This window comes from Pseudorca crassidens, chromosome 1 (assembly GCF_039906515.1).
Source record: "Pseudorca crassidens isolate mPseCra1 chromosome 1, mPseCra1.hap1, whole genome shotgun sequence".
Classification (NCBI taxonomy): domain Eukaryota; kingdom Metazoa; phylum Chordata; class Mammalia; order Artiodactyla; family Delphinidae; genus Pseudorca; species Pseudorca crassidens.
In genome coordinates, this window is record NC_090296.1 from 64,398,415 (window position 1) to 64,404,846 (window position 6,432).

The 6,432-nt window shown below is 49.5% G+C and overlaps 1 non-coding gene across 1 annotated transcript; it reads left to right on the forward strand.

Annotated features, from left to right (window-relative positions):
• Window positions 1-2,255: 2,255 nt before the first annotated feature.
• LOC137207208 (U1 spliceosomal RNA) lies at window positions 2,256-2,419 on the forward strand. Its single transcript, XR_010934987.1, has one exon. It is a non-coding gene; the product is annotated as a U1 spliceosomal RNA (small nuclear RNA).
• The last annotated feature ends 4,013 nt before the right edge of the window (window positions 2,420-6,432 follow it).

Genomic DNA, 6,432 nt, shown 5'->3' on the forward strand with positions numbered 1-6,432 from the left:
ATGTGCAAAGATTCTATTTCCAAATAAGGTCCCATTCATAGGTACCAGGGGTTAGGATTTCAGCATTTTTTTGAGGGGGGGGAGGGACATAAGTCAACATGTAAACAGATACAGTACCATTTATGTCGTCTACGTGTCAAAAATGCACACTCGAGGGGCTTCCCTGGTGGCGCAGTGGTTGAGAGTCCGCCTGCCGATGCAGGGGACACGGCTTCGTGCCCCCGTCTGGGAAGATCCCACATGCCGCGGAGCGGCTGGGCCCGTGAGCCATGGCCGCTGGGCCTGCGCGTCCGGAGCCTGTGCTCCGCAGCGGGAGAGGCCACAACAGTGAGAGGCCCGCGTACCGCAAAAAAAAAAAAAAAAAAGCACACTTGAACGTAATTATGAGGAAATACAGGACAACTTAAAAACCAAGGCTATTCTACAAAATAACTGGCCTGTAATTTTCAAAAATGCCTGCATAATGAAATAAAACGATGGGCCTGGGGATTATTTCAGATTAAAATTGGTTAAAGAGATAGGATACAGAATGCAACATGTGATTTTGAATTTTCCTTTGCTATAAAGGACATTCCTGAGACAATTGATAGAAATGGAATAATGTTTATAGAGTAAATAATAATATTGCATCCATGCTAATTTCTTGATTTTTATAATTATCCTGGGTTTAGATAAGAAAATGCTCTATTTTTAGGAAACACACACTAAGAAAGGAAACTTCCTGAGACAACCAGTAATCAAAAATGGGTGCTTGGGACTTCCCTGGCGGTCCAGTGGTGTGGTTAAGCCTCCGCGCTTCCACTGCAGCTGGGCGTGGGTTCCATCCCTGGTTGGGGAACTTAAGATCCCTCATGCCCCACGGCGCAGCCAAAAAAGAAAAAAAGAAAAAGAAAAAAGGGTGCTACAATACGTTTGCTCTGATCTTTTCGCAGTTAGGACCTCAGGAAACCTTCCCTGACCCTATAGTCTCCAGTCCTGTGTCTAGCCTCGCTTTGCTCCGTAGCACCGACCACAGTAGTATAATGCAGCACAAGGTCCACTGGAAGTCGACACACAATACTTGAATCGTTTTGTTCACGTCTGGGGAGGATCCACTTGATCTCGAGAAAGAATCTTCACGTATGGAAGAGGAAAAGACAAATCCGGGCGGCTGAAAGAGGCAGCCTAGTCCCTCAGGACGAAAACGGGACAATTCCGTCCGTGCATTCGATTTTCGGAAACCATTCAACACCCGTTCCCGGCCCACACATCTACCCCTTGCAGGAACGCTTTGCCCTGATAGTCTCTGTTCGTTTTTCTTTGCTGTTGCAGGATTCGATTACTGCATAATCTGAACGAAAGATCATGGATGAGGACTCAAACAATTTCATGTTAAACTGATGACGAAACTCTGATCTTACTATTTAACATTTGATTGACATTGTGTTCCGTGTCATTTTCACTGAAAGGAAGGTGAGACCACACCCGAGCTCCGACCTGCTCCTGAACTGCAGGGCGCCAGGCGCCGCGAGCTCCTGTCTTCCCGGGTCCCGCCTCCAGGTCCCGACTCGTCGCCGCTCGCCCACGCCCTCCCTCCGGAGACACCGGCGCATCTCGGCCGGGAATTAGTAGGTCCGTATCTCCCGCGGGAAAGAACGGGACGCCGAAAAGGTCCCGGCAGGGGCGTGGCGTGTGTAGATGAGGAGGCGCACAGAAGCTGCTGGTCCCACTCCGCCTGGGTCCTATCTAGAGAAACCTGGAGGTCAAGGAAACCTGCCCTAAGCTCCTCGAGGCCACACAAGCCAAAGAGAAAGTAACAGACTAGAAAGCCGCCTGAGGGCTAAGTGCCCCCAAACATAGCGATTTCCCAATGGGGAAAAGGTTAGACATAGACGGTGCGAAAAGTGAAACCCCTCAATGTAACTTGAAACAAGAACCTAATGTTCATTTTTAGTCGAAGGCTCTGAGCAGATCCCTCCTGCGTTCTCCCCGCTGTCCTCAACCGGCTTGGGGAAAGACTAGAGGCGCGGGACTTCCGGAGAGGGGCGTGGCATATGCAGATAGCGAGGCGCGCGGAGGCTGCTGGTCCCACTCCGGCTGGGCTTCCGCGTCCTGCGTGTGGACAGCCGAGGACTCGCGAGGTTGTTCCCGGGGTGGGCGAGCCCGGAGCGAGGGGCATGCAGGGGCGGAGGGCGCGGAGAGGGCGTGAGGGAAGTGAGCGTGCGTGAAGAGGTGGGCGATCGCGAGGGTGTGGGACGAGACGAGCATAGCAACTCATACTTACCTGGCAGGGGAGATACCATGATCACGAAGGTGGTTTTCCCAGGGCGAGGCCTATCCATTGCACTCCGGATGTGCTGACCCCTGCGATTTCCCCAAATGTGGGAAACTCGACTGCATAATTTGTGGTAGTGGGGGACTGCGTTCGCGCTTTCCCCTGATGTTTGTGTTTGTTGAATAGTAGAAGTACCTAGTGTCTGTCAACGAGTAAGTGATTCTTCGCGTGCGCTCGCGTACTTTCTCTTGGGGGTTTAGTGCAGGGCTTGCGTGCAGCTGTGAGTTCTGTGAGATGGTTGTTTCGCTGCCCTGAAATTATTCGCTCTGAGGTTGTGGGGAAGCTGCAGTGTGCTGAGCCGCGTACTAAAGTAGAGCTTGACAGTCTGCTTCTTGGCTGTTAACTGCAACCACCTAACGCTTTTTTGTCGTTCATGCTCTTCATGTTTATTGTGGTTTCTCAGAAGCAGTCTGAGCCTGCGTTTGGTAGTCCCTGAGGACCCAGTGGTTAACTGCTCTAGACCTGTTTTCAGCTTCCGGTCGGGAAACTAGGGTTGCGCTAGCCGAGGGGCATGGTCAAAGACCCACGCATACAAATATGTATACGCATACACACATAACGTGTAAAAGGTCACTGGTCTCAGGCTTAAGAACACGAACCCAGACTTTCTCAGCAAGTTTTCGCTTTGACTCGAGGTACGAGTGGTCACACCCAGAACGAAGCTTATTCGTCGTTCTGCGGATGTTGACCGTGGTGATTTCCCCAAGTGTGAGAAACGGAACTGCATGATTTATGGCAGTGCGGGATTGCGTTTGTGCTCCCCTCTGTGTTTTGTAGGTTTATTTTTTAATTTATTTTTTAATCTTAGTTATCATGCTGTGTAGTATGTCCTCATGACTTATGAGTGAGATTTGTACCTTTTCACATGCCCTACCCCAAATTTTAGCAACCTCCCACCGTCTCCACCTTTGGCAACCACCAATTTCCTGTACGTATCTAATCTATAAAACTGAGTTTATAGATATTTGTTATTCTTTTTTCGCTGCGTTGGGTCTTCGTTGTTGCGCGCAAGCCTTCTCTAGTTGTGAGGAGCGGGGGCTCCTCATTGCAGTGGTTTCTCGTGTTGCGGAGCATGGGCTCTAGGCCCATGGGCTCCAGAGCGCAGGCTCAGTCGTTACGGCGCACGGGCTTAGTTGCTCCGTGGCACGTGGGATCTTCCCCGACCAGGGCTCGAACCCAGGCTCCGCTCTTTCTATAATGTCACCGGATATGTGCTAGCCGAGGGTTGGTGAGCTGAAACTGACACTGATACTCTTCTATCCAGCAGCAGCGAAACACAGAATTTCACTTATTATTTTATATTTTATAAATTCAGTTATTTTTGGCTGCGTCGGGTCTTCGTTGCTGCACCCGGGCTTTCTCTAGTTGCGGCGAGCGGGGGCTTCTCTCTGCGGTGGCTTCTCTTGTTGGGCAGCACCGGCTCTAGGCGCGCGGGCTCCGTAGTTGTGGCGCTCGGGCTTAGTTGCTCCGCAGCAGGTGCGAGCTTCCCGGTCCAGGCCTCGAACCCGTGTCCCCTGCATTGGCTGGCGGATTCCTAACCGCTGCGCCAGCAGGGAAGACCCTCACTTCTTCTTTTTACAGTATTGAATAGCTATGCGCTTCTCAGCAGTTTTCCTTTTGAACCCCACCCCCACCCCCGCCTCCCCAGCGGAAGAGAAACATCATTTTGACCTCAACCTAACATAGTTTTACTACGGAACATTAATAATATTGTATACACTTTTGTCACCCGGTTGGTGCCTCACTGACATACAGGTAGGCTTGACACACTTTCTTTTTTCTCACAAATTTCCTCTCCTGCCATCCTCCACTCTCACCGCATAAACTCCGAATCCCTCAGTCCCTTGCTTCCCACCGCAACCAGCGTTGCAACCAACGTTGTCTCCCCAGGCCATTCCCACAGCCGGGGTTGCAGAGCATAAAGCACCATCCGAGGGAAACCCCAGACTGCCCCTTGCTGCCTTGTCTCTGCCACTAGGCGTCTTCCCGTCGCACCTTTGCGGCCCTCAGGCAGGAGACGGTTAAGAAGTTTTATGAATGCCACAACTCACCAGCGCTGGCTACTTTTATCAGGGACTAGCAGTGAGCTATGGAATAAACCTTTCAATTGTTCTGGACCTACAAAGTAAATCTCTCCCGTATGACCTCGACGGAGTAACATACATTCTTTCCCTTCTCTGTACGTTTTGTTAGTGAGAAGACCCTCGGACAGTCATCAACTCATTAATACATGTGTCTAGTAAGCACCCCTCACCTCCCCACGCTCATGTGCAGCCCACAATTGCTGCTTCCTGTCTACGCCCACCCCGTCAGTAAACCAAAGGGCCAAGGGATGTACTTTCCACTGTACTTCTTTCCCAGAAAAAGGCCACCTCGGTAGAAACACATTAGCTGACGGATGTGTGAAAACTTGTGTAGCTTTTTGCTCTGAACTTGCTATTTTTTTAGCATTTACACAGCATCTTCACATTTCCAAAGCACTGTACCAACATTTATTAATCCTCACAACACCCCTGTGAGGTAGGTCAATAATTGTCTTTTATGGTAGAGAAATAGGCAGACAGGTCGAGTGAACCTTGTCATTTCCATTGAGAAATTACTATGTTTGGGGGTAGTTAGCCCTCAGGCGGGTTTCTAGTTTGTTACTTTCTCTTCGGCTTGTGTGGCCTCGAAGAGCCTAGGACAGGTTTCCTTGACCTCCAGGTTTCTCTAGATGTACGCCACGTCCTCTGTGGTGGATGTGGGACCTTCTAATTCCCAGCGGAGACACGTCGCCGTTGGTGGTCCAGGTGGCGTGGGTGCACGGTGAAGAATCGGGACCCGGAGGGGTGATGGGGACGGCTGGAGTTCGGGGCGCCTGGTGCCAGGCATTTGAGGGTGTGAGTCGGGGCTCGGGTCTGGTCTCACCTTCTTGGTTTTGGTTTCGCAGCCGACCGAACTCATCCCCACTAGGCATGGTTATTATGAGGACCTTTCCCTCCTCCCCACCCCCATTAAGCATTTACGTAGTAAGATTTCCCCAATCAACTTAAAAGCGATCATTTTGTTCGTGGCGTCCTCTTGAGTTAGCGTCTCATCAACTACTTCAACACATGAACTGCTTCAAAGCACTCAACAACTAAACCTGGTGAAAACTAAAGGAAAAAAAAGTCAAGATTTTAACACTGAATTAAACAGGGCAAAATATTGCTACAAACTTCTTCCACTTTGTAAATTGTGCAGTGCTGGAGTTAAGTATATAATACCGGCAAACACAAAAGTTTTTTGTTTTATTTTGGCCGTGCCGCGTGGCTTATGGTATCTCAGTTCCCCGACCAGGGACTGAACCCTGGGTCAGGCAGTGAAAGCCTGACTCCACTAGGCCACCAGGGAACTCCCCCACAAAGTATTTTAAAACACTTCAAACATTTAAAACACTTAAAATTTGTTAAAAACAGTTGATTATGTTTAATAGTCCATTCACGAGTTCTGAAATAGTCCATTTAATCCATTGAACTCTCATTTTGTTTTTAGACGGTGAGACAAACACACTTTTTTTAATTTTTTTGTGCTATGCCAGGCATCTTGCAGGATCTTAGCTCCCCGACCAGAGATTGAACCTGGGCCCCCTGCAGTGGAAGCGCGGAGTCCTGACAACCCGACCACCAGGGAATTCCAAACACAATTTTTAAGACTGTAAACTGAGACCTTTTATATCCCAGCTATTCTGCCCATTGAGAGGTGTATCTACCCCTCTCCTGGAATCTGGACTTAGTGACTAGGCTGACCAACAGCATGAGGCCAAAGTAATGTTCGGGGGATTCTGAGGTTAGGTCAGCAGAAGGCTTGCAGCTTCCTTCTGGGCCTCTGAGAACCCTGTGTGGGAGACTTGAGCTGTGAGTGAGAAAGCTGACAACTCTGGGGCTGCCATGTTGTGAGGAAGCTGCTGGTTTACAAACTGACTCCCCTCCCTCACTAAGGAGAGAGTAAAGAAAGAGGCAGGCAGGTTTAAGAGGCAAGGGAGCTTACTAGGATTGTTTTGGGCGCTGAAAGAGTAGAAGATCTCTATCCCTGCCAGCCAATTCTTTTTTTTTTTTTTTAAAGGTCTCTTTTTAAAAAAAAATTTATTTTGGTTGCTC